Source organism: Phyllostomus discolor, chromosome 7, assembly GCF_004126475.2.
Source record: "Phyllostomus discolor isolate MPI-MPIP mPhyDis1 chromosome 7, mPhyDis1.pri.v3, whole genome shotgun sequence".
Lineage (NCBI taxonomy): Eukaryota > Metazoa > Chordata > Mammalia > Chiroptera > Phyllostomidae > Phyllostomus > Phyllostomus discolor.
The window spans coordinates 32,563,097-32,589,927 of NC_040909.2; the positions used below are offsets into that span (position 1 = coordinate 32,563,097).

A 26,831-nucleotide genomic window follows, 5' to 3' on the forward strand; every position below is an offset into this window, starting at 1 on the left:
CAATTAAGAATCCAATACAGGGTGGGGCAAAAGTAGGTTTACAGTTATCAGTATGCAAAACACAGAGTTTATTCTTGTATTACTATTTATTTATTATTGTATTATTTTCCACACAAACAACTGTAAACCTACTTTTGCCCCACTCTGTATTGATAGTTAACATTAGTACTAATCAATGGTCATAGTGTATTCAGATTTCCTTAGTGTTTAGTTGTCATATCTCTTTAGGCTCCTCTTAGCTATGACAATTTCTCAGACTTTCCTCGTTTTTCAAGACATTTACAGCTTTGAGAGGTATAGGTCATATATTCTGTAGGATGCTCCACTATTGGAATTTGTCTGATGTGTTTTTCCTGATAAGACTAGAGCAATGGGTTGTTGGAAGGAAGATCACAGAAGTAAAATGCCATTTTTATCACATGATATCAAGAATACATGTAATCAACATGGTTTATGACCACTGATGCTGAGTTTGATCACTCAGTTGAGGTAGCATTTGTCAGATTTCTCCACTGTAGAGTAAATTTTCCCCTATTTCCACACTGCATTATTTGGAAGGAAGTTACTATGTATTCCTGCCCACTTAAGCAATGGGGAGTTATGTTCCTCTCATTGAGGGCAGAGTGTCTGCATTAATTATTTGGAGTCCTGTGTGGGGATTTGTCTATTTTCTCCTATTTATTTATCATTCAATCATTTATCTCAGTATGAACTCCTGTGTATTTATTTTATAATATGAGCTATAATCAAATACTACTTTATTTATTTTGTTGCTCAAATTGTTCTGACTTTGGCCATTGGTTTCCAGTTTGTTCCTGTGTACACTTTGGCATACCCCCATTAATGTGTTGGGTTTTTTTTTTATTTCTTCCTGACTTCCTGATACTATAACATGTTCCAGGATCATCTGATATATTTCCTGCTGTGCTGCTAAAATCAACCATTTCTCTAAGGAGCCTTATTCCTTTTATTGGACAATGATATCAGAAGCCACAATCTCGGCACTAGGTGTACTTGTTGCTACTGGAATACTCAACTGATTTTTTGACAAATATTCAAATCTAGACAGTTGGAGGAAGGATATGGCAATTGGACATCCATAAGCAAAATAAAAATTAAAAAAGAAGAAACAGCAACAACAAAAAAACAATGAACCTCACCTAAAACTCACATCCTGTTTACAAAATTATTCAAAATGAATCATGGATGTGATGTAAAATATAAAGCTATAACACTTAGAAAAAATATATAATAGAAAATCTTCAGGATCTAGGACTAGGCAAATAGTTCTCAGATACCAAAAGCATTATCCATAAAAGGATAAATTTATAAATTAGAGCTCATCAAAGTTAGAAAATTTTGCCCTGAAAAAAAAAAAAACCTCTATTAAGAGAATGAAAAGACAAGCTACTATAGGCTAGGAAAAAATATATGCAAACCACATATCCAACAAATGATCTGTATCTAGAATGTATAAAGAAATCTCAAACTCAACATTGAAAAAACAATCTAATTAAAAAATGATCAAAAGACATGAACAGACATTTTACCAAAAAGGATATACAGATGGTAAATAAACTCATGAAAAGATATTCAATGTCATTATCCATTAGAGAAATAAAAATTTAAAGCATAATGACATCAATATAGAGAGAAATGAAAAAAACTTATTTTCTTACAAACACCTGTACATGAATGTTCATAATAGCCCTAAACAGTGAACAATGCAATATTCTTCAACAGGTAAATAGTCAAATAAATCATGGTACATCCATACCAATAAAAAGGAACAAACTTACGATACATGCAACAACTTGGATGAATTTCCAGAGAATTTTATAGAGATCAGTGGTGGCCAGGAGCTGGGACTGGGGGAGCAGAATGAGGAACTGTCTACAAAGGAGAAGCTCAAGGAAATTTTGAGTTAGTAACAAAAACATTCTATATCTTGATCATGGTAGTAGTAGTTACCCAACTACAAGTTTTTGTCAAAACTCGTATGACTTATACATTCAAAAGGATAGATTTTACTGTATGTAAATTGTAACTCAATTTTAAAAACAAGAAAAATGACAAGTTTTTAAAACCAAATCCACTTAGATCAATTACTAAATTAACTAACATTCTCCATTCTTTCTGTAAAATATACTAGTTGGTACCCAGGACACTTACAGCTGGGTACATAGAGCTAATTCCTCTCCAGTTAGTATACTGGCATTTTCTGCTTCTACCACTTGAACACAACACAATAAAAAATCAGTTGTGTTTGCTCTTAAACCTACAGATGTAAGTTGTGCTTGTTATAATTTTTATAAAATTTAATTAAACATGATATAGCCCATGAAATATGAGAGCAGAAAGGAAGAAGATTGTTGTTTCTGTGAAAATTAGGATAAATGCTTTAAAACACTAGCTAATAGCAGCTTGCTAAAAAAATAAATAAATAAAACTTAGACTAAAAGTGCACAAGACAAGCTTTAATGAAAGATTACAAGGATTAAATCAATCTGCATTTACATTGTTTTGCTACTGACTTAAAGTTTTTCCTCCATTTTAACATAATCCAAACTAGAGATCAATAGAGAAGCTATTTTCAATGGGTGTACCACAAGAATTTTTAAAACATGCAATACCAGACTATTTAGTCAGGGACACTGACTTCTTTTCCTTTAGAGTTTCAAATAAAAAATAACAACAGCCAACACAAAAATAGCCATCTGGTATGAATGCCCTATCTTAAACCATAAATATATAGGTCATATAATAGAGTTGCATCTTATTGGTCATGTTGCATGATAAGGTTGCATCTGGTTGGTTAATTCTTGGTACCACAAATCCTTATACACAAGTATAGGCACCTGATTTTTTAAAAAGTCACTTTGAAGCAAAAAGGGTAGATAATTATTACTATTATTATTATAAGTCAATCAAAATTCTATATATTTCATTGTCAGTTTAGCAAAATATAAATATTTTTAGTGTGCCACAGAATTTTAGCATTAGTTTATATGTAGCATGAGATGAAAAAGGTTGAAAATTGCTGTGATAGAGGATACAACATGAGAGTGATTTATGCAACAAAGATGTCTTAGAACTCGAATTCACAGACTCATACTCAAAGAATGGTTATGGAAAATGAACATATATTTATATGTTCTAAAATTTAACTTAAAAAGTTAAACTATGTGTAAACTATTATTTATGATTCCTCAATTTAGCTAAATTTTTCTACAGCCAAACTTATACAGTCTCCAAATAAGAGTGAAGAAGTGACTCAAACCTGCGATTTAACACCTTTTGTGTTGAGCACAAGACTGTTATTTTTTAATCATCTTGACAATTTGGGTGTATTTTGTTTGACAGAGAAGGTATTTGCAATGTTGAATTTTATCAAAATGTTTCTTGTCCCCATCTCTTTCTTTTGAGAGTTCATTACACATAATTATGCCATTTCAATTGCCCCACAGGTCACCTATGCTCTTCTCACTTTTAACATCTATTTTTTTTCTTGTGTATGTTTTATTTTGGTTGTTTCTCTTGGTGTGAGCTTAAGTTTACTAATCTTTTCTTTGGCACTGGTCTAAGATGCCATTAGTCCTACCAATATATTTTATTAAAACATTGTAATCTTCATTTCTAGAATCACAATTTGGGGTCTTTTTTTATATTGTCCATGTCTGTGCTTAGTTTTTGGGATATAGTTACAGTAACTGTTTTGTTGTCCTTGTCTGCTAATTCTAATATGTGTGAGTTTTGTTTTTGATTGACTGTTCTCTTTATTATAGATTGTATTTTCCTAAATCTGATAAAGTCTCTAGTCATAACCCTGGCTGGTGTGGCTCAGTGGATTGAGTGCAAGCCTGAGAACCAAAGGGTCGCTGGTTTGATTCCCAATCAGAGCACATGCCTGGGTTGCCAGCTAAGCCTCCAGTGGTGGGCACGTAAGAGACAACCACACATTAGTGTTTCTCTCACTCTTTTTCTCCATTCCTTCCTCTCTCTAAAAATAAATAAATAAAATCTTTAAATAGCAAAAAAATAGTATCCAGTTATATTATCATTTTATAAGGAATACAGGGTAGAAGAACATGTTAAACAACATCAGAAGAATGCAATCAGCAAAATGTAAAGTATGAGAAATTTTACAGGACAAGCAATCAATTTCTTCAGCATAATAAGTGCAAGGAAAGAAAACGGTTTAACAGACTTCAACCAAATGCAATGTGAAGACTTATTTGAGTCCTGACTTAAAGAAATAAACTATACAAAACATTTACAAAAAAGCTTGGAAAATTTGAACACTTACTAGATGTTTTTAAATTGTTAATTTTTAAAACTATCTTAATGATTTTGTGGTTATTTTTAAAGTAGACCATATTGTTTAGCGATACATATTTATGGGTAAAATAATATGCTGTTTGTGATTTGCTTCAAAATAATTCAGGGAGGGAGACTTCCAGCCAAGATGGAGGCATAAGTAGATACACTTTGCCTCCACACACAACCAAAACAAGGACAACAACAAATTTAAAAATAAAAAATAATCAAAACTGCCAGAAAAATAGAACTGTATGGAAATCCAACAACCAAGGAGTTAAAGAAGAAAGATTTAGCCAGACCTGTAGGAGGGACTGAGACAGGCAGCTGGGGCAGTGAGGAAGTGGTGGCTGGAGAACCAGGGTGGGCAAGGCAGCAGCTGGCAGACCAGTCAGTGCCACATTTATGTGCAAATAAGGGGGAGGAACAACTGGGGAGCTAGACAGACCGCACACCCTAGGGTTCCAGTATGGGGAAATAAAGCCTCAAAACATCTGACTGTAAAAACCTGTGGGGGGTATAATGACAGAAAAAACTCCCAGCCTCACAGGACAGTTCATTGGAAAGGTCCACAGGGTTCTAGACATATACAAACCCACCCACCCACCCGGAGTCAGCACTAGAAGGGCCCAATTTGCTTGTGGGTAGTGGGGGAAGTGACTGAAAGCCAACTGAGAGCCAAACAAGTGGTACTGTTCCCCCTCAGACCCCTCCCCCACATATAGCACCACAACGCAGTGAAGAGAGTTGCCCCACTGTGGTCAATACCTAAGGCTCTGTCCCCTTACTTCGTAACTAGTGTGCTGAGACAAAAAAAAATATGGTCCAAATGAAAGAAGAGATCAAAGCTCCAAAAGTAGAACTAAGTGATGAAGAGATAGACAACCCATCAGATGCAGAATTCAAAACACTGGTAATCAGGATGCTGACAGAAATGGTTAAGTATGGTCACAAAATAGAGGAAGAAGTGGAAGCTATACAAAATGAAATAAAAGAAAATGTACAGGGAACCAACAGTGAAGGGAAGGAAACTGGGACACAAAAAAGGATTTGAACTAAAAACAAGGAATAACATTCAACCAGGAAAGAATGAAGAAACAAGAATTCAAAGAAATGAGGAGAGGCTTAGGAGAATGGGGGAAAAGGTACAGGGAATAAGAAGCATAAATGGTATGTACAAAATAGACAGGGGGTGGTTTAGAATAGTATAGGAAATAGAGAAGCCAAAGAACTTATATATATGACCCATGGACATGAACTAAAGGGGGGAATGCAGTGGGAGGTGGGGTGCAGGGTGGAAGGAAATAAAGGGGTAAAAATGGGACAACTGTAATAGCATACTCAATAAAATATATTTTAAAAAATTATTCAGGGAGGGAAAGAGAAGGTGAGGTACAGCTGGAACAAATTGGCCATGGAAGAATTGTTGAAACTAAATAATGAGTGCATTGTAGTTCATTATATTATTCTTTTACTTTGCAATATTTGATATTTTTCCACAATTAAAAAAAATCAGATATTCTCTTTCCTGAGAAGGCTTGCTCTAATCTCTCCCTACACCTATGAGAATTAATTGTGCTCAGGATTATTCTCCTTCCATTCAAATAAACTAAAAATTCATTTATTGCCAAATTTCACCCTCTAATTTGGCCTAACCTTTTGAGAACTGAGAGTGTGTCTTATTCATTTTTCTATGTTTTGTATTTCTGCCACCAACCACAAAGTCAAGGTGCTCAATAAATAGTGGCCAACTGGCAGCTCTCTAGCTCCAATTCACCAAAGTGCTCTTGATAAAGAGGTTGACTCTATCATATTGAATCAAATTTCCAGTTAGGTGATGTTTCCTTTATATAAATGTATTCCAAAGGAGCCAAAAAAGTCCTACACTCAGGCAATAAAACTGTCAAGACAAACCAGGAACCCAGCAGGGAGGGGCAGGGTCAGCAGTACTGAAATTGTTTTATAGTTCACTATGTATTTCTCAGGTAAATATTGCACTGTGACCTTTGCAAAGTCCTTCTGTCCTGCCCTGCCCCCTCCCCTTTCTCAAAGAGGCTCCTTGTGGCTAATTGGGCCCAAAATCATGCCGAGTGTTTGGCAGCCATTGCCGACAGAGGCCCCTCATGTACACTGTACACCAGTGAAAAGCCACAGACTGAGTAGCCAAGCCTCAGGGACCAAGTTACTACTGTCTAAGCAGACTCTTACAAAGAAGTTCCTAGAATTGCCTCTCAACCAATGGGCTGAGATCTGCCCCATACAATCAGAGCTTTGAAATGATTTCCTCATTTGCATCTTTACTGACCAATCACAGCAGCTCCATAATGGCCAATCAGGACAATGCTATTTGAAGCAAAATGAAGAAATAATCATCTGCTCTTCATTCTGAACAGAATGAAGAAACAAGAATTCAAAAAAATGAGGAGAGGCTGAGAAACCTCTGGGACATTAAACACTCCAACATCCAAATCACAGGGGTGCCAGAAGAAGAGGAAGAGCAAGAAATTGAAAACTTATTTGAATGAATAACGAAGGAAAACTTCCTCAATCTGGTGAAGGAAATAGATTTCCAGGAAGTCCAGAGGGTCTGAAAGAAATTGGGCCCAAGGAAGAAGACACCAAGACACATCATAATTAAGTTACCCAAGGTTAAAGATAAGGAGAGAATCTTAAAAGCAGCAAGAGAAAAGGAGACAGTTACTTACAAAGGAGTAGGGGATAGTTTTACCTATAAAACTATCAGCTAATTTCTCAAAAGAAAACTTACAGACAAGAAGGGGCTGGAAAGAAGTATTCCAAGTCATGAAAGGCAAGGACCTACATCCAAGATTACTCTAGCCAGCAAAGCTATCATTTAGAATAGCAGGGTAGGTAAAGTGCTTCACAGATAAGGTCAAGTTACAAGAGTTTATCATCACCAAGCCCTTATTAAATGAAATGTTAAAAGGACTTATCTAAGAAATAGAAGATTTAAAACTATAAACAGCACAATGACAACAAACTCACAACTATCAACAACTGAACCTAAAAAGCAAAACCAAAAACTAAGCAAGCAACTAGAACAGGAACAGAATCACAGGAACAGGAGACCACTTGGAGGGTTATCAGTGGGAAGAGGGAGGGGAAGAATGGGGGAAAAGGTACAGGGAATAAGAAGCATAATAGGTAGGCACAAAGTAGATAGGGGGAAGTTAAGAATAGTATAGGAAATGGAGAAGCCAAAGAACTTATATGTAGAACCCATGGAATTAACTAAGTGGAGGGGGAATGCTGGAGGGTGGTAGGATCCAGAGAGGAGGGGGATAAAGGGGATAAAAAAAAATGGGAGAAAAAAAGACAGTGGTATTTGGACCAATCAGACTGCAAAAATTTGGATCTTTTTTCTTATAAAAATGGTCCCTGATTGGTCAATCAGGGACCAAGGCAGGTGCTTTGTCTATTAAAGTCAGCCTCTCCCACAACCCCTCTTTTCTGGCCTCCCCTTTGTTTCCTCTGGTTCTCACTTGAGGGTGCTTTCCCTATTTGCAAGCTGTTTACTTGAATAAAGTTTCTCCATTAACTGCACCCCAGGTTGGGGGACTCCCGTTGGCATTAAATTGGTGGCAGCAAACTTTTGTTGACAACCTCAAATAAGATACCATAATGCATGTGAAAGTGCTTTTTAAAAACTGGAAAGCAGTACAAAGTTTAAAGTATAACAGCTTTTTTCCAAAGCATTGAGACATCTCAGAATTCATTTTAGCTATTAGAACAATTGACTTTGGATGAAATTGTTTAGTAGGCAAAACCTGTTTTGTAGTTACATATGCATACATATACACACATATATGCATGTATATGTATATATCTTCTTTCCTTTCACTATAAATATACACATTTGCACCTATTATATGTGCTAGGCACTGGTGACACAGAATTCATTTCTGTGAGGATTACCCAGGTGCCCAGGAACAATCCAATCCTCACAGGCCACCTACTCTTTGACTACTTTTAAGTCTTTATATATCTTCCATCTTAAGGAGTAAGATGCTCCTTACTCATGCTGTTCAATGTTATGATTGATTAATTTATTAAGTTATTTACATGCATATATACCTGTACTTTGCCGTGTGTAATGCACACCCATGTTCTTGGCCCAAACTTTCAGGGGAAAAATATTTATTTTTTAATCCATTATTTATTTATATTTAGATACTTCATTTTTGTATCATAAAGGAATTTTACCATTTATTTTTTAACATATTATGGTACAAGAAATTTTCTGTAACAAATAATTACAAAACACAAAAGCAGATACAAAGATACAAAAAATTTTATGTACTGGTAACAAATTAGTACTACCCACATACAATGCACATCTTTATTTTTCCCTCAATAATTTGAGGGGGGAGTGAGCATTATACATGGCAAAATATGGTACATGTTATCTTTTTAACTAAGACTTTTACAAATAGCCCTGACTGGTGTGGCTCAGTGGATAGAGTTTGAAAAGTTCTCTGATCCAGTTCCCAGTCAGGGCACCTGCCTGGGTTCCCAGCCAGGTCCCCAGTTGGGGACATGGGAGAGGCAACTGGTTGATATTTCTCTCCCTTTCTCTCTCCCTCCCTTCCTCGCTCTCTAAAAATAAACAAATAAAATCTTTTAAAAAAGAATTTTACAAATAAACTTTTAGTTGGAGGTTCCTAATTCTGGGGATATTTTTATTTTACAAATGTGTTCTTGGAGAGCACATAATTATGGACAAGTGGTCTTTGAGTTCCTGTGGCAGTTAGGAAGAAGAAAATTTTAGGAGGCCCTACCAAGGATGTGTCCTCCAAGCTACTGACAGGGTTTTAAGTCAGGCCATTTTAGATGGCGTTAAATAGGGAGTTGTTATAAGGGGGGGATGTCTCCGAATAATACATTAAATTATGCATTGGTTTTATATGGCTTTCTGTATTTGTGTTATATTTAACAACATAACAGTTAAAAATAAATATCTCTTTCAACTTGTTTACTACTCACGACAAAAAGTGGCCGCAGGTGCGGGACCCTGGGAGGGTCGAAGTGAGCTGAGGCGTCCAGTCAGCGGCGAGGACTGCACGTCCGCTGCCTACGGCCTCAAAGAAACCATGCAGTCTGCCAGAGGGCAAAAGAATCAATAACGATAACAATAATGATAATAACAATTACAGTAATAACAAGTCCGAGAGACTCGCATTTCCAAATAGTAGTGAGTACTACGAAGCGGGTCCCCGCGGACGTTACGCACAGAGAGCTGCACAGGCAGCGGCTGCTGCGGCTCTCGTGGTGCCCCTGGCGGCCCCCTTCCTGGCAGGGGTCCGCTGGATGGGGCGGGGCGGGCCGGGAGGGGCGGGGCACTGAGCCCGCGGCCCTGGGTGGGGAGAGGCGGCAGGGAGGGCTGGCGGGAGGCTGGGCGGGGCGGGGCCAGGCCTCACAGCTCCTCACTCGCCGCTCTCGCAGCTTGTATCCCGCGCTGCCGCTGCCGCTGCCGGAGTCCTAGCGGCAAGCGCAGTCCGCCGACCGAGGGCAACAGCCAGGGGAGGATCCGCGGCCACAGAGGTAAAGGCTGGGACGCTCACGGGGCGGCCCGGAGCCCTAGAGCTCCTGGCCTGGTCGTAGGGTTGTAGTGAGGCCGGGCGGGGGATACGGGGGGGCGGTACGCTGAGGCCCGGGCAGGCGGGGCCGGAGCCTAGGGGCGGGGACCGGCCTGTCCAGAGGGGACTGCCGGATCGGCCGTGCGCTGGTTCGGCTAGTGGAGCCGTGGAAGTCGAGTTTTATGACGGTGCGGGCGCCCCTCCACGCCCAGCTCGGTCCGGCGCCGCGGCAGCCCGGGAGGTGTGGAAATCGGTTGCCCCGTGGGCGTCTACAGAGGAGGGAAGGCGGGGGACGGCCTGCTCCCTCCCACTTGCGGGTTCCTAGGCCAGTTCGACCCGCGCAGCCCTCGGGAACTTGTTAACCGGAAAGCTTGGCACAGAAACAAATGCCAACGTTTTGGAAGAACTGAGAGTCACGTCGTTAGGCGTTGAGGCTTTATTTTCCTTCCCCGCCCCCTGCCCAACCTCGGCCCGACTTGGCCAAAGAAGGATGTGTCACCAGCTCGGGGCCTGGGGCGGGATCCCTGGCCCGGCCGGAGCGGGATTACCTGAAACAAAGGTAAACAGAGGCCGGGCCGACCACAGCCCGGCCGAGCCACGCAGCTGACCCTGTGCGGGGGTCTCACTTCCTCGCCTACCCCAGCTGCCGCCTCCGGAGGGGCTTTCTCCTGGGAGACCTCCGGATGGAAACCAGCTGCATCTGAACTCTGTTGTGCTCACATTATGCTCAATCCTCCGACTCTGGTAAAGCTTAAGGAAATTTTATCCAGTTTTCGTGGTCAGCAAATGTAAGGGAGGATAAATTGCTCTTTGTAAATTATAAGGTATTTTCTTATTAGGAAACGGTCTCAAAGCACGAAATAAAAATTCTTAACACGTAAGCAGAAAAGCGTGATTTGTGGTGCTGAGCAAAACTGGAAGTGTTCCTCCTCAAATCATTTTTGTACAAAACAGCCCCCAAACCTTCAGTGCCAGGCATTTTTCTTTGTTCTTCATTAGTTTCAGGCCTCAGTTTCTTGTAAATAGAGCATCCAGTGCTGAGACCCTAAGAATTGCCATACTAGGTCAGAGCATGTGCATCCAGCCTAGTAGGCAGCAGGCTTGTGCTGTAGTAAAACTGTTTTCTTTCTTGGTGATGCCATTAAAAATGATCTCATTTTCATTTTTTTAAAGTTGTATCCATGGCTTTCAGTGAAAGCCTTTTAAAAACTTATAGATCACTCCTAATTTATATATACAATTTACTCACATTTATTGTATCCAAATGGCTCTCCTATCCTCTCTGGCAGAGAACTAACTTAAAACATGAGATGCATGTGAGAAAAATTTGGATCTTTTATAGATCTAGAAACTCAGAAATTAAGAACATGGGAAATAAAAGTTAAGGTTTTCGAAAACACAAAACTTTACAGGACTAACCTGGTTGTTGGGTTCAAAAATAGCTTTATCCATTAACAACCTGAACATTAAGCAGTTAAAGATTTATTTGTGTTTGTAAGTATTTGCATATTTTAAAATGCAGCTTAACATTCTGGAGTGTGAAGGGGCTATCAGATTTTATCCAAGGGTGAATTAATTTGGCCTTAATGTTTAGCTGAAACCAGCTGCCCTAAGAATGAAAGTTTTGTTTCCACAAGAAGGGAATAAAGGAGATAGTAATTTTGGAGTATAAGGTACTTGAGGGGCACCTGTTCAAGCCAGAACTCTGCCTTTAACCTCTTCAGAGGCTCCTCATAACTCCAGCAAACAGCCTTCATGGATGTGGTCCCTGCTACCTTTCTGTGTGCAACTAAAGTTATGTGTACTTCCTCTCTAAAATTTCTTCACATCTGCTCCCCCTCACTGCCACCTCAAGTAGAAATAAATGGTCACCCTTTGGGGCATTATCATTCTTTTTAAATTAGAGGTTTTGTCCAGTACTATTGACATTTGGAGCAGATAGTTCTTAACTGTGGCAGTTTATCCTGTGAATTGTAGGATGTTTAGCAGCATTCTTGACATCTACTTAATGGAAACCACTATTACTTCCCACCCTGTCCCCACCCCAATCGTGACAGTCAAATAGTCACACAACCCACACAGTTGTGACAGCCAAAAATGCCTCCAAACATTGCCAGGAGTCTCCTGGGAGGGCCCAGATCTCCCTCACCAGTGAACCGCTTTTTCTAAACAGACTGCAGCCTTAACATCAGTGACTGCATTGTCCTCATTTGTTTATGTGTTGATTTCATCTATTATGCTAAGCTTGAAGGCAGGAGCAGTCTTATTCATTTATTTGACAAATATCTGAGGTAGGCCTTCTTTCCCAGCCAGACAGTAAAAACAACTGATATGGTCTTTACACTCTTGGGCATTACAGTCTGAAGAGTGAGAGAAGCATGCATGTGTAATGCTACAATTACCACATTATAATTGTGATCAATTCTGGGAGAAATACAGGATGCTCTGAGTATATAAGACAGGGGTCCTGACCTAGTTTGGAAGCTAGGACAGTTTCCTTGGGAAATGAACTCAAGATGAGTTGGACTCTAAAGAATAAGTAGAAGTTACAAGGTGAAGCATACAGGAACAACATTCCCAAAGAAGGAACAGAACCTTTCTGGGAACTCAGAGGCCAGTGTGGCTGGAGCATAGAGAATGATAGGGGCAGGATGATGTAAAATGAAGCTGGGAAAGTAAGTGAAGGCAATCTCAAGCAACAGTTCTCAGTTCAGCCTGCTCATTAGAATCACAAGAGTAACTTAAAACAATACTAGTCCTAGGCTGTCCTCCAAGCCCATTAAATCAGAATGTCTGCAGTGGTGCTACTCCCTTTCCTCCCCAGCTGCAATTTTCCTCACACCTTCCAAAGGGATGACCATTGTAGTTTCCAATAACTTACTGTAACAAACAGCTGGGACTCAGGTGGTAGCAGAGGAGATGGAGAGAAGTAGATGGATATAGGAGATATATTTAGGAGGTGTATATCTAGACACTTTCTGTGTACATTCAAGCAAATGCATATTCTTTCCTCCTGTTGACACAAATGGTGGCATACTATACACATTATTCTGTTCTTTGTTTTGTTCTCTGAACAGTGTCTTGGAAATCTTTCCATTTCAATATATAGTTTACTTATTCTTTTGTATGATTGTATAATATTCCATTGTCTAGAAATTGTTTCCAGTAATTTACTATAACAAATAGTACTATGCTTATACCAGTTCACATGTGTGAATATGTTTGTAAGATAGAGTCCTAGAACTGGAATTGTTGAGTTAAATGTGTATATACACATATTTGTAAATATTTGTATTTGTAAAACATCACTGTGGTCCTACTGGCAAAAAGGTTTAGAAGGAAACAACAGTGAATGTGGGAGACAAATGACCCTAATTAAGGTCATTGTGTGCTATAGAATGAATTGTGTCTCCCCGAAGTTGATATTTTGAAGCTCTAACCTCCGGTGTAACTATGTTTGGAGATAGTCTTTAGAAGGTAATTAAGGTTAAATGAGGTCATCAGGATGAGGCCCTAATCTGATCAAATTGGTGGCCTTCTATGAAGATAAGGGAGGAAAAGCCATATGAGCACACAGTGAGAAGCCAAGAAAAAGAATCCTCACTAGAAACTGACCCTGCTGGATGGTGATCTGGAAATTCTATACATTTCTGTTGTATAAGCCACCCAGTCTGTGGTATTTTGTTTTATCAGCCTCAGCCAGTAAATACACTGTGGAAAAGGAGGAGAGAAAAGATGGTAGGTGGGATCAAGGTGGTAGCAGAGGAGATGGAGAAAAGTAGGTAGATACAGATGTGGCACAAGCAGTGAGAGGGAGAAATTAAGTGTATAGGATGACTCCCTGAGTTCTGGCTTGCCCAACCAGGTCAATGGTAGAGTTGTTGGCTGAGATAAAGAGCACTATAGTATAAAAAGTGTTAAGGTGGGTTTAAATCACATTTCACTTTGGGACTGGTGAGACCTTCAAGTGGAAATGTCTCATAAGCATCTGCTAATTGAAATTCAGAGCCCAGAGGAGTGGGCTGAACTGGGGACACAAGTTTTAGGTGTAAATTGAAAGGTGTGGATGGAATTACCAAGAGCAATGGCTGTAAACCTGCAGTTCACAGCTTATCTGGTTTACAGATGTGTTTTGTTTTTCCAATACAGTGGTTTTTGTTGTTGTTTAATTTTGAGTTAGTTCCCATGAAAATCCAGATTTGGGATTTTTCTTTAAAAATGAGAGGATGTGGCTCTACTGAGCCAGCTTTCCCATATGGCAACAATTGATTGGTGCTAAGTCACAGCTGATCCCAGCTGCTTTCTAGTTCACCAAAGAGCCCACAACACCCTAAAACTTATGCTTGGCCTGCTTTGCTTATTTACTTCTCTGACCCTGAGGCATTGGAGTGTGTGGTCCCTGCTCTAGGAAGAGTATAAAAACAGTAATTCTCATCTTGGCTGCACATTAGAAACACTGGACAATTAAAAATTACTGATGCTGGGGCTCACCCTAGCAATTTCTGTTTCTGCTTACTTGGTCCAAATTATAACCTGGGATTTTTAAAATCTCCTTACCCAGTTCCACTGAATAGTGGAAATTCTGAACCATTGATGGAGATTAAGAAGAGAATAGGGTTCAGGATTTGCGTGGGAGGGTACCATAGTCCTAGGAAAGTGATGAGAAGTAGACAGAGAGGTACAGTGGAATGGCCCCATGCTTGCAGTTAAGGCATGCAGACTTAACCCAATACACTTGAAGGTGTTTTAATTAGTTGAGAGAGTGAAGTTTTATTTTGCATCTATGCTTACTGTTTGTTTTGCATTTATACATATTTGCTGTTCATTTACTGCATAGCATTATATACATAAATAACAGGTATACTTGATTTCATGACCCATTTCAAGAGTAATTTAAACTATGCTTGATTTTTGTCTTAGGTGCTTATTTCAGAATCTAATTCTGGTTTAAAATATGTCATAAAAGTCAAGAAAAGAGAGTATTTAAACAAGATAGGAGTTATCAAGTAAAGATGTAGACTGAAAATGTTCTGTTGAATTTAGCAAGATGAAGTGTTTGCCCTCAGCAGGCACCATTTAAATGGGATGAGGCAGAAACCAGACTGAGATGGGTAAAACGAAAGAAAATGGAAATGTTAGAAAAATCTTCTGAGAAGTTTATCTGAAAAGGAGAGTGGTGAGGGAGTGGCTGGTATCTAACATATCTCTGTGATAGGTGTTCAGAGTGTGTTGGTTACCCAAACACTTCTAACTTTTTAGGGAGGTGATTCAGTGGTACGTAATTACCCCTCTCCCCCATTTCAGAGGGGTCTTGCTTGTATTTGTTTTGGAGACTTTGTGTTTTTCACTAAGGAGATTATTTTGCCCAAACCCTTGAGACTCAGATGTTGGAAATTATGCCCTTAGACTCTTATCTGGAAAGCCACAGGGCTCCTAAAGGCCAGCAGTGATCTGGGCTGCAGTGATCCTGACATCATCCTCCCATTGAACTGATGAACAAAGACCAGACTGTTGGCATGTTGAAAATGGAATACTTGGCTATATCAGGGAATATGTATCTAGCTGTCACATTTCCAGGAGTATTTTTTGCAGCTGTATTTTTCCTAAGTAACTTGATATTATAGCTTGGTTTTCCAGTTGCACACATGCAAAATTTCTCATACTTTGAAATCTTTTTCATTGACGATGATTAGAAAGTATAAATAAAAGTTGGAGGAATAGGACTTCATTGAGCTCAGAGATAAGGTAAACAGAGCACTGAACAAACTAATTTCCAAAAGGTTGTATGAATACTGTCACTTCAAAAACCTTGTGTTAAATTCTCTAGAGTGGGTTGTCATCAGATGGTCACTACCAGTCTGTCTCTTATGCATGTCTGCCTCTGTGACAACTTTAACCTGGCACAGGAGGGCTTAAAGGTCAGTTTTGCATTTCTAAGAGTTGTTTCTAAGAGTTGTGATCTACCAGCAGATCAAAAGCCATAGTGGCTGCAGAATGCCAAGGATTATTAGTGAAGAATGGCATTTATTTGTTCAGGGCATTGTTATACCCTTTTTACAAATAGGAGTATCATCTTGTGAGGGAATAACCTTCATAGCTGCCATTGGTTCATCTGTTAAATGGGTGATGTTTAACTTCTGTGTGGATGACTTTGTGACACGAATAGCAGACCTTGGTTTTTAAAGGTTAAAATAAGCATTTTATTTTTAATTAGTTGAGAGAGTGAAGTACTGGGAGTCTATGATAAGAAAATATTTTGTTAGCCCTGGCTGGTGTAGTTCAGTGGATTGAGTACGGGCTGCGAACCAAAGTGTCTCAGGTTCGATTCCCAGTCAGGGCACATGCCTGGGTTGCAGGCCATGGCCCCCAGCAACCACACATTGATGTTTCTCTCTCTCTCTCTTTCTCCCTCCTTCCCTCTCTAAAAATAAATACAAATGAAATCTTAAAAAAAAAGATGCAAAAAAAAGAAAAGAAAATATTTTGTTTAGAAACTCATATGCACTTGGACAATTGTAGGAATTCCACCATCACAAATTCACTTGGGTGCTTTGTGTGGATGGTGGTAGATGGAAGGAAAAATTCATTGTCAGGGTGGTCCAGAACTTCTTATATTTGTAGAGGAGACAAGATAATTGAGTGGGTAAAGGACTTAAAGTTAGTCTTGGATGCAAAGCCTTGATCTGTCAAGTGTGAGATGTGTGATTTGTTTGTTTTTATTGAGTTTAAAATTCATATAACATAAAATTAACCACTTTAAATTGTGTAATTCAGTGACTCTCAATACATTCACAATGCTGTGCAACCAGCATCACCATCTAAATCCAGAACATTTTTATCACCCCACAAGGAAACCCTGTATCCATAAGCAGTCACTCCCCATTTCTCTCCTCCCTACTTCCCGAAACCACCAATCAACAATACTTTCTGTCTCTGTGGGTTTACCTATTTGGACAATTCATATAAATGGAATCACACAATATGTGGCTTTTTGTATATGGCTTCTTTTATTTAGCGTAATATTTACAAGGCTCATTCATGTATAGCATGTGTTCTTTTCTTTGAATAATACCATATTTCACCCTGTATAATGTGCATTTTTGCCCAGTTTTTTAAAAGATTTTATTAAATACCATATGATCTCTCCTGTAAGTGGAACCTAACCAACAAAACAAACAAGCAAGCAAAATATAACCAGAGACACTGAAATGAAGAACGAGGAACAAACTGACAGTAACCAGAGGGGAGGAGGAAGGGGATAATGGGGGGAAGAAGGGGAAGGGTCATCAAGGAACATGTATAAAGGACCCATGGACAAAGCCAAAGGGGGGAAGGATTGAGAGTGGGGCAGGAGAAAGTGGTGGTGGGAAAATGGAGACAACTGTACTTGAACAACAATAAACAATAAAGGAAAAATAAAGATTTTATTTATTTTAGAGAGAAGGGAAGGGAGGGAGGAAGAAAGAAAGGGAGAGAAACAGAGAAACATCAATCAGTTACCTCTTGCATACCGCCAACTTGGGGACTTGGCCTGCAACCCAGGCATGTGCCCTGACTGAGAATTGAACAGGCGACCCTTTGGTTCACAACCCGCAGTCAGTCCACTGAGCTATACCAGCCAAGGCCTATAATTTTTATTTTTTATTGAGACATACTTGACATATTATTAGTTTCATGTGTACAACATAATGATTCAACATACGCATATATTATAAAATGATTGCTACAATAAGTCTAGTTAATATCTATCACTACACAGTTATGATTTTTTCTTGTGATAAAAACTTTTAAGATCTATTCCCTTAGCAACTTTCAAATATACAGCAGAGTATTATTAGCTGTCTAGTCCAGCTGTATTAGCAGTATTGTCCCCATGCTATACACTACATCCTCAGGAGTTAATTATTTTATAATTGGAAGTTTGTATCTTTGACCTCCCTCACCCATTTTACAACCCCCCCCCCACCCCCTACCTCTGGTAGCTATCAATCTGTTCTGTGTATCTGTGAGTTCAGGTTTTTTTGTATGCTTGTTTTTAGAGTCTACATAAAAGATAATACAGTATTTGTTTTTCTCTGTCTGACTTACTTCACTTAGCATAATGCCCTCAAGGTTCATCCTATGTTGTCACAAATAGTAGGATATCCATATTTTATGGCTGAATAATAGTCTGGTGTGTGTGTGTGATTTTCTCTATCCATTCATTCATCAGTGGACATTTAGGTTGTTTCCACATCTTGGCTGTTGTAAGGAATGCTTCAGTGAAGATAGAGGTATAGATATCTTTTCAAGTTAGTGTTTTTATTTCCTTAAATAAATACCCAGAAGGAGAATTGCTTTATTACATGGTAGTTCTACTTTTAACTTTTTGAGAAACCTCCATACTGTTTCCACCATGGCTACCCTAATCTGTATTACCACCAAATATGCAAGAGAGTTCCCTTTTGTCCACATCCTCACTAGCACTGTCTCTTATTTTTTGATAGTAGCCATTCTAATGGGTGTGAGATGGTATCTCATGGTGGTTTTGATTTGCATATCCCTGATTAGTGATGATGAGCATCTTCTCATGTACACATTAGCCTCTTTGAAAAAATTTCTATTCAGTGCCTTTTTCCATTTCTATTCAGATAATTTGAGGGTTGCTGTTTTGTTTTGTTTTTTTGCTATTGATTTGTATGACTTCTATATATGTTTTAGATATTAACCTCTTATCAGATGTATGATTTGCAAATATTTCCTCCCATTCGATAGGTCATCTTTTCATTTTGCTGATTTCCTTCATTGTATAGAACATTGTATAGTTTGATGTAGTACCATTTGTGTATTTTTGTTTTTGTTGCCTTTGCATAAATGTGTGTCAAATCCAAAAAATTATTGTTGCCATGGCTGGGTAGCTCAGTTGGTTAGAGCATCATACCAATAGGCCAGGGTAGCAGGTTCAATCCCTGGTCAGGACACATACAGAAGTCAACTAAGGATACATAAATGAATGGAGTGGCAGTTCCTCTCTCTCTCTCTCTCTCTCTCTCTCTCTCTCTCTCTTTCTCTCTTTCTCTTTCTCTCCCTCTCCCTGTTACTCCCTCTCCCTCTCCTCCTCCCTCCCCGCCCGTCCCCATACTGCAGTGAGGTTTGGTTTGAGCCCTTTATGCATAGCATGAAGAAGTAGTAACAGGGGCATTCATAAGGAGGGGCAGCACAGAGGGGTAGGTATACTGAGTGACAGTGCTACCAGCAGAAGCTCTTCATGGTCTCCAGTTATCACTATGGATGTGATATCATTTTTCCTAAAGATCAAGGCCTGGCTGACAAAATGTTCTCAGATGCTTTAGTACCTAAACGCCTAGGTAATTCTCCAGCGGTTTGGACATCAGTAAGCCAAGTTTGGAGGTCAGGGTGATGCAGAGGTGAGCCAAAGGTCTATTTGATGAGTAGACTTTTATAAAGTATTTTGCCTAGGAAACATAAATCGTACAAGCATAATTGAGCCTCTTGTTGGCAGGCTTTCTCAATGTGTTTGTGTGTATTAGGACAGAGTGCTGGGTCATGCAGCTCTAGTGGATTGTCTTCTGTACTTTCTCTCAGTACTGTGGCATTTGTGACGGGGACCAGGGGTGCTGGTCATAGGTTCAAAGCATACGCTAAACCTTTTCATCAGGCAAAACGCTGATTAAGATGAGCACTTACTAGAAATGTCCAAGGGTGCCAAGTTATGCTATATGGAGTCATTCAGTCTGTCCTTGAACTGGTTATGAAAAGTGAAACTTTTCTAGTCAAGGTATTGGCCAAGGAAACATAAATGGTAGTATATTAGCAAATTGCTCCCCTCCCTTCTTCCTTCTCTTCCTTTAATTGCTTCCTCTGTGCCAGGCTCTGTTTGGGTGTTGGGATACAGTGGCAAATGAGGCAAGTAAGATCCTTGCCTTTATGGAGTGTACATTCTAGAGATAAACACAATAACTGTGTAAACTACAAATAAAACAATTTCAGGTACTGATAAGTGCTATACTGACATTAAACTGGATAATGGGGTAGAGAGTAATGAGCTGGAACCTTGGTCAAGGGAGAGGGGGAGGCTGTTGGAGGAACCAAAAAAAGACCAAGGAGAGCAGTGTAAGTTGAAGTAAGGGAGGTAGTAGGCATATTCTGGAGCTATATTAGGTAGAGGAGTATAGATTTTGTTCAGAATGGACTGGTAACCATTAGAACATCTGAAACAGGAGAGCAATTTGCTCTAATTTACAGGGTGGGGCAAAAGTAGGCTTACTATTGTTTGCATAGAAAATAATACAATAATTAATAAATAATAATACAACTTGGTGTACTCACAACTGTAAACCTACTTTTGCCCCACCCTGTATTTTACTATGGTTATGGTGTTTAGAGAATGACCAGGGTATGTAGAAGCAAGAGTGGAAGCAATTAGACCAGTTTAGAAGGCTATGGCAATAGTACAGGTGAAAAGATGATAAATTGGGCCAGGATTTTAGCAGTAGAGATAATGAGAAGTTGAGAAAATTGAGAGAGATTTCGGAGATAGGATTGTCAGGTCTTACTGAGTTTATTCTGGGTATGACCTGCAAATATGACAGATTGCTATTTGATTTTCATGCACTCCCAAACACCTATTACCTTGTAAAAAGTTCTGTTGCCTCAGTAAATGTACTCTGGTTGTATATGCACCAGGCTATCCGGTTGTCTGCCTGTACAGTAAGTAGTTAATAACAAAGAAACCCTTGCTGGACCTCATCTGCAGAATATAGGGATTTCTCAGTCATTCCTGTAGAATGTCAGCTGACTGAAGAACTTTGGGAGTATCTCAGAGTTCTCCTTATACCCCTCAGGGTACTTGAAGGTGAATGACAGTCATGGGCTGATGAGGCAGGCTTGGTGGGCTCAGTCTCTATACCCTCTTTTGGCTTTTTGGTTTGGACCCTCAGCATGTCTCACTTTTTAGTTTCTTGCAGTTGAACCTTGCTCTCAACCCTGCCTTCATGTCTGATCTCAACATCCTCTTCCCCAGCTCCCTCCTCCTCCCCAACACTTCTATCATGGCATTGAGTGAACATTTTCTGTCAAAATTATGGTTGCAAAGCCCCACTGGAGGTGGTAATTCAAACTTCGGTCCCAAAGGTTGTTTTCTTTAGTTAGGGTCTACTCTTGAGCCAGCAGCACCAGAACCTTTTGCCTGAAATTGTCTTATAGACAAACAAATGCTTCATGTGCTGTCCTAGTAGGCAAGCTCAGAGATTCTCTGGATCAGTGCACAAATGAACTAAAGATCTAAATTGCAATAAGACTTCACCTAAGATATATCAAGGTTGATTAAATAGAGGGAGTTGGTGGGGCCAAGAAATAAGACACCAAAACTGTACCCAGGTTGGAAACTAAGAAGTGGAGAAGCCATGAGTTCTGTTGAGGGGCACATGTGAAACCTAGAGGAACATATGAAAACTATGAAAATTGTCAGCTCAAGATAACCTGCATTTCCTTCTTACCTGGAGATATTTCCATTGGGCTTATGCCCTATTCTTTTACCCTAGTTGAATTTTTGGGTACTCAACAGCATCTCACAGTTCATACATTAAGAAAATATTGTTAATTTCTGTTTAATGCTGTGCACTGGCTACATGTTGTGGATATGAGGATTAATAAATTGCAGTGCCTTTCTGATTCATCTCTGCTTCTGCTTCCCTGTCCCATGACTACTGCTACCTGAATCTCATTACTCCCCTTCCTGAGAAACTTGCGGCAAAGCAGCAGTGGAGGACCAGGGCCAGCAAGGCAGCAGTGGAGCAAGCAGTCCCACATTCACATGCAGATAAATTGGGAGGAACAACTGGGGAGCAAGACAGACTATGCAACCCAGAGCTTCAGTGCAGGGAAATAAAGCCTCAATCCACTGATAGAAAATACCTGTGGGGGCTGAGGCAGCGGGGGAAACTCCCAGCATCACAGGGTAGTTGTTGGTGAGACCCACAGGGTCCGAGAATGTACACAAACCCACCCACATAGGAATCAGCACCAGAAGGGCCCAATTTGCTTGTGGGAAGCAGAGGAAGTGACTACAAGCCAGCAGAGAGCAGAGCAAACACCATTGTTCCTTCTGGGATCCCTCCCCATGTACAGAGTCACAATGTAGCCATGTGGGTTACCCCACCCTGGGTGAATACCTAAGCTCTGCCCCTCACTATGTAGCAGACATATCAAAACAACAACAACAACAACAACAACAACAACAACAAATGGTCCAAACGAAAGAACAGATCAAAGCTCCAGAAAAAATATAACTAAGCAATGAAGAGATAGCCAACCTATCAGATGCACAGTTCAAAACACTGGTAATCATGATGCTCACAGGATTGGTTGGATTTGGTCACAAATTAGATTAAAAAATGAAGGCTACATTAAGTGAAATAAAGGAAAATGTACAGGGAACCAATAGTGATGAGAACGAAACTGGGACTCAAATCAACAATTTGGACCAGAAGGAAGAAAGAAACATTCAACCAGAACAGAATGAAGAAACAAGAATTCAAAAAAATGAAGAGAGGCTTAGGAACCTCCAGGGCATCTTTAAACATTCCAACATCTGAATTATAGGGGTACCAGAAGGAGAAGAGGAAGAGTAACAAGTGGAAACAATACTTGAACAAATAATAAAGAAGAACTTCCCCAATCTGGCAAAGGAAATAGACTTCCAGGAAGTCCAGGAAGCCCAGAGAGTCCCAAAGAAGTTGGACCCAAGGAGGGACACAACAAGGCACATCATAATTACATTACCCAAGATTAAAATGAAGGAGAGAATCCTAGAAGAAGCAAGAGAAAAGGGCACAGTAACCTACAAAGGAGTTCCCGTCAGACTGTCAGCTGATTTCTCAAAAGAGACCTTACAGGCAAGAAGGGGCTGGAAAGAAGTATTCCAAGTCATGAAAGGCAAGGACCTACATCCAAGATTGCTCTATCCAGCAAAACTATCATTCAGAATAGAAGGGCAGAAAAAGTGCTTCTTGGATAAGGTCAAGTTAAAGGAGTTCATCATCACCAAGCCTTTATTATATGAAATGTTAAAGGGACTTATCTAAGCAAAAGAAGATAAAAAATATGAACAGTAAAATGACAGCAAACTCAAAATTATTAATAACCACACCTAAAATAAAAACAAAAGCAAGCAAAGGTAGAATAAGAACATAACCACAGAAATGGAGATCACATGGAGGGTTATCAACAGGAGAGTAGAAGGAAGAGAGAGGGGGGAAAGGTACAGAGAATAAGTAGCATAGATGGTAGGTAGAAAATAGGGGAAGGGCAAGAATAGTACAGGAAATGGAGAAGCCAAAGAACTTATATGTATGACCCATGGACATGAACTAAAGGGGTGGGAGGGTGTGTTCAATGTGGAGGGGAGTGAAGGAGGAGCAAGAAGGCACCTACCAGGCCTCATGTTTGAAGGGCATGGAAGAGAAAAAGAGTCATTGTCTAAGAGCTGCATAGAAAGCAGCATCCTCAGGTGAGAGTCCAGTTTCCATTTAAGTAAGAAGCTTAAAGGAAGTTGAAAAAAACTTCAGAAAAGAGGTCCAGGATATGGAAATTTTGCTGATATCAACCCATGAACCCCACAGGGCTCAGTGGAAGTATTTCTATATATTTCTTTCTTTCTGTTTTTTGTCCTGTGGTGATCTTACCTAGTCTCAAGGTTTTAAAAATGACTCAAATTTGTGTCAACCCAAATATCTCCCTTAAAGTCCAGACTCAATTCTCCAACATCATTCTGCACATCTTTACCTTAATGTCTAATAGGATGTCAAAGTAACATTAGGGAGGGATGGGTGGGTGGGCTGGAATGGGAGTAAAGGGCAGAAAACTGTACTTGAACAATGATTAAAATAAAATTTTTTAAAAAGTAACATTAAAAACTGAATCATTGACTTCCCTTGCCACCACCACTTCCTTGGCCACCAACAAATCTGTTCATCCTGCTGTCTTCCTGCTTTCAGTTCATATCAATTCTCTTCTTCCAGTTGTTTAAGCAAAAACAAAACAAAACAAAAAACCCTTATATTCATCCTTGATTCCCTCTTTTCCACAAAATCCACACATTTGTCCCATTGGCTCTTGTTTCAAAATATATCCAGAATCTAACTAGTTTGCACCCTTCCCTTGCTACCGCCTGATCCAAACCAGCATCATCTTTTGCCTGGATTATTCCAGGCCATTTTGGTCTCCCTGCTTCCACTCTTGTTCCCTATAGTCTATTCTCATCACAGCAACCAGAATAATCTTGTTAAAAGTAATTCATACCATGTCATATTTCTCTGTTCAGAATTCTTCAGTAGCTTCCCATCTCAGTCAAAGTCTAGTCACACTGCCTTTCTCTCTCTTCCTAAAACATTCAGGACATGCTTCCACCTCATAGCCTTTATAGTTGGTATTTCTTCCATCTCCTCCCCCCGCCACCCCCAACATTCCCCACATACATACTTTATCCCCCATGATACTGTCTAATTAAAGATACCAGGCTAATTATCTTATAGAATGATCCATACCATGAATTTCTCTGTTTCCTCCTGGTGGTGTTTAATTTACTTTGTTTCTCCTATAATCTGACATTAGCTCTAAAGATTGACTAAAGCTAAGTATTTTTTGTAAGAACACTGCATAAGTGATACTTCAATCTTCATATTGCATCATATCAAGAGGCATTGTACATATTATCTAATTGTCCCACCATTAGCGATGCTAAGTTTTTAACTAAGGTGTTAAGGTGGTGACTTTCAGATCCCTCCATTGTAAATTTACATTTTTACCTTTGTGATTAACAAATAATCTCAAGGGTAAATTATATTTTTAAAAAATCCTGTGATTTTAAGACTTTTTTAGCTGTGGAACTCTATTTATTCAAATGAAATATTTTTTGGAGATCTAATATATAAAACAGATAAAAGCAGAGCTATTCTGGTCACAGTGGGAAATGTCTAGTATTGGCAGCTTCCAAGGGAACTCTGACAAGCACAGTTTGTAACTCACAGAGCCAGGCCAAAGGACAGAGGCCCAGAGAGGATACATTAAGTCTTCAAGACCACCTAGCATCTCACAAGAAACATGTAGTGCACACTCTGTTAGAACACAATTTGGGGATAGCTGCCACTTTCTTGTAAACCTGGCTTGTGGATTATCACTAAATGACACTTGGTTTTTCCCTGGCAGTCCACCCACTGTTTTTAGTTGTCTGAATGCTCTCTTTGACATTCTATCTGTTCTGCAGATGTGAAGATTTGAAATTACTTCATCTTTAGTATGTGTTGGGTTGCAGTCTTTTTTGGAAATTCCTCTTCATCTACAAAGAATTCCAGATTCAGACATTATTCATCTTATGTCTGGAACACTAAAATCTCAAGAGCTTCCACATGTCTTACCTCTTTCCACCTTTAGAATATTGAAAATGCTGCCACAGCTAATGTCAGTTTTATTACTTGCTTGCTGCTTGCTCCCTTTCTTCACCTTAGTTATCATACAGCCTAATATGCCTTAGTAGAGAATTAAATAAGTAAATTTGGCATATCCACACAATGTATATGAGATCTATGATGTAGATTTTTATTTTCATGAAGAATAGAAAAAGAAGGTAATAAACTCTAATTAAATCTCACTTTTGTTTAAAATATATAAAATAAACATTCACAAAATTCCCATGTCTGTGTTACATATATTTAAAGACCGAAAAGACATTTACAGAATGTTCACATTGATACTGTCTCTAGGTGTGATCTTTGATTTTCTCTCTATTTTTCTCTCATCAGGCATGTCTTATTTCTACAGTCATTACTTTTATGTAAAAATTAAAAAATAAACAACTTTGATCTATCAAATCCAAGCTGTATTGAAGGCAATTCCAAGCTCCTCCCCAGCTTTCTGGCATCCATGCCATCCTTTGGGATTTTTGTCCTGTTCCCTTATTGTCCCATTCAAGCAAGTTTTCCTTTGACCCATGCTGTATTTAGTTTACTCCAGGTTCCTGGTCATTTTCTAGAATTGCTTGGTTGGCTCTGCAGAGCCTCTGTTCACTTGTACCAAAAGGATATAAAAATTATTTCTAAAAGTAACTGTCACTAGAATGTGATTTCTGTTAGACCCGTGAGGAGGATAGATACCTGTTGAATGAATTGATCTTTTTTTGTCTCATTTCTTTTAACCTATAAGCTCCTTACAAGACAAGCTATGGTTGTTTTGTATAATATCCTTAACATTTTAGGTAATTAATATAAATAAATGAATAAAGTTTTTTTAAAAATCCATAATTTACTTAATAAAAATAAATTTGAGATCTGTTGTTAGCTTCAGCCAGAATTTGTGCCTATAGGGATGTAAAAAGCACAGGATTTAAAGATAAAAGACATTCATATCTTGCTTATAGATTTGTGACCGTGGCTATTACTTCAGCCTCTGAGCCAGGGGTGTCCAACTTTTGGCATCTCTGCGCCACACTGGAAGAAGAGTTGTCTTGGGCCACACATTAAGTACATTGTGACACGTAATCACAAAAAAAAATCTCATACTTTTTTAAGTAAATTTATAATTTTGTGTTGGGCTACATTCACAGCCATCCTGGGCTACATGCAGTCCGCAGACCACAGGTCTGACACCCCTGCAAACTGTCTTCATCTATAGCCACATAGATTCTTTTCTGGACTCTACAGAGGCCTCTGTCTACCTAGCTTTGGTCTTTCTTCTCCAACTCTCTGTCTTCTTCCTACATTATGACTCTGACCTTGTCCCCTTCTACTTCCTCTGAAATTTCTCAGGGTCTCTCTGATGGTATGTTGCCGCTGCCCCACCTCTTCAGCTGTAGCTCCCAGAGGTCTCTCTTCACACTTGACACTAGAATAATACCAAATTCCTGGTAGTTCCTCACACATC

At 39.4% G+C, this 26,831-nt stretch overlaps 1 protein-coding gene across 3 annotated transcripts in view; it reads left to right on the forward strand.

Annotated features, from left to right (window-relative positions):
• Positions 1-9,672: 9,672 nt before the first annotated feature.
• The window catches only part of PPP2R3A (protein phosphatase 2 regulatory subunit B''alpha), a 157,597-nt gene continuing 140,438 nt past the window's right edge, over positions 9,673-26,831 (forward strand). For 2 of the 3 annotated variants that reach the window (XM_036030691.1, XM_036030692.1), the window contains exon 1: positions 9,750-9,879. The gene's annotated coding sequence lies outside the window, so the exon portion shown is untranslated. Of the gene's footprint in view, positions 9,880-26,831 lie in introns of all 3 variants that reach the window. The other variant, XM_028519000.2, reaches the window with a different exon arrangement.